Genomic DNA, 2,130 nt, shown 5'->3' on the forward strand with positions numbered 1-2,130 from the left:
CAATAAAATAAAATAAAATAAAATAATAAAAAGTACATGGACTGGGTGGTGCCTGTGGCTCAAAGGAGTGGGGTTCCGGCCCCATATGCTGGAGGTGGCGGGTTCAAACCAAGTCTCAGCCAAAAACTACAATAAAATAAAATAAAATAATAAAAAGTACATGGACTGTTCCTCCTGCTCCCACCCTACTCCCCAGTGCTGCTCAGGCTCCACTGCATTGGCTCCGAGCTCTGGGCTCCTGCAAAGCTAGCACCGCCATCTTCTGCCTTCAGCCGCCATCATGATTGTCTCCTGGGACCTCAACAGCCACGATGAGATGTTCTCTGACATTTACAAGATCTGAGAGATCACGGATGGCCTGTGCCTGGAGGTGGAGGGAGGATGGTTAGTAGGGCAGAGGGTAACACTGATGACTCGCTCAGTGGTGGAAATGCTTCCGCTGAAGGACCTGAGGGCGAAGGAACTGAAAGCACAGTTATCACTGGTGTTGATATTGTCATGAACCATCACTTGCAGGAAATCAGCTTCACAAAAGAAGCCTACAAGAAGTACAGCAAAGATTACATAAGTCAATAGAAGCAAACTTGAAGAACAGAGACCAGAAAGAGTCAAACCTTTTGTGACAGCGGCTGCAGAACAAATCAAGCACATGCTGGCTCATTTCAAAAATTACCAGTTCTTTTTTTTGTTTGTTTTGCAGTTTTTGGCTGGGCCTGGGTTTGAACCCACCACCTCCAGCACCTTACACCTTCGAGCCACAGGTACTGCCCCAAACTACCAGTTCTTTATTGGTGAAAACATGAATCCAGATGACATGGTTGCTCTCCTGGACTACCGTGAGGATGGTGTGACCCCCCCATATATGATTTTCTTTAAAGATGGTTTAGAAATGGAAAAATGTTAACAAATTTGGCAATTACTTTGGATCTATCATCTGTCATCATAACCGGCTGCAGCTTGTCATCCACACAACACCAGGACTTAAGACAAATGGGACTGATGGCATCTTCAGAGCTTCATCTATTTTGGCTGTGATTTATTTGGAGTGGAAGCATTGTTTTTAAAGAAAAATATGTCATGTATCTTGTTTAAAAATAAAATGCATTTAAACTCATTTGAGAGAATGCCTTTGGTTTAATACATGTTTAAACTAAATCCATCCTGTAGTGTTCCTGGAGAAGCCAGAGACGGGTTGTAGGCCATTACTAGAAAGCATAAGACTGTCATCAGAGAAATCCTACAGTGGAAACCACTCCTGAGACTGGAATATAAAGGGATCAAAAGTTTTAATTCTCAGTTACAGTAAAGGGAGAGACCATGCTCATAGCAGTGCCAGCACTTGAAGTGGAGCCGTCACACATTTCATCACCTATAGCGGAAGTAGTAACTGTGGAAGAAATTACCAAGAGAAGAAAAAGAGACTAATTCAGTTGGAAGCAAAGTAGTTTTTCAGCTTTTTCAACATTAATCAAGTAGAGCCGAGTCTCCTGGAATGAATGTCAAACTCCCTGTAAATAGGATGAGGGCTGGCAAACTGGTCTGTTCCACCACCTGTTTTTTGTTCAACTCTAAGGTGGCAGGAGCATTTTTAAATGGTTGGGTGTGGGGGAAAAATATCTCACGGAATATAAGATTGAAATTTTTGTTCAAAAAAAATAAAAATAAAAAAGTAAAAAGTGCATGGAACCAGGTAATCTAGAAACTTTATGTTGTCTGCTATGGTTTGAATATTTGACCTCTCCAAAGCTCATCTTTAAGTTTAACCCCCAACGTTGAAAGCTGTACACAACCGAAAGTGTTTGGGTCAAGGGGGTAGAATCCCCAGTGAAAGGCAGAGGGAGGGAGGGTATGGGGAGGGATCCCACCTACTGTGCACCTTGTAAGGGTATACAACACGCCCCCCCCCTCCGCCACCATGAGGGGCTCTTTTACAAGTGGAGATTTACCATAGAAGTGAGAACAATGTAACCTACAAATTTGTATCCTTATATTAATTTGAAATTAAAAAAAGAAAGAAAGGCTTGGTACAGTAATGAGCGAATGCTCCGTCTACTTTAGTTCCCACAAAAGGTGGTTGTTCCAATAAGTCTGTCATCTGGTCTGTCACATCCCTCTCCTCTCTCCTCTCCT

The 2,130-nt window shown here is 42.6% G+C and overlaps 1 pseudogene; it reads left to right on the top strand.

Moving 5' to 3' along the window:
• The first annotated feature begins 280 nt into the window (after window positions 1-280).
• On the top strand, window positions 281-1,006 carry LOC100954461 (annotated as a pseudogene).
• The last annotated feature ends 1,124 nt before the right edge of the window (window positions 1,007-2,130 follow it).

This window comes from Otolemur garnettii, unplaced genomic scaffold, assembly GCF_000181295.1.
Source record: "Otolemur garnettii isolate 467f Iridium unplaced genomic scaffold, OtoGar3 scaffold00008, whole genome shotgun sequence".
Taxonomy (NCBI): domain Eukaryota; kingdom Metazoa; phylum Chordata; class Mammalia; order Primates; family Galagidae; genus Otolemur; species Otolemur garnettii.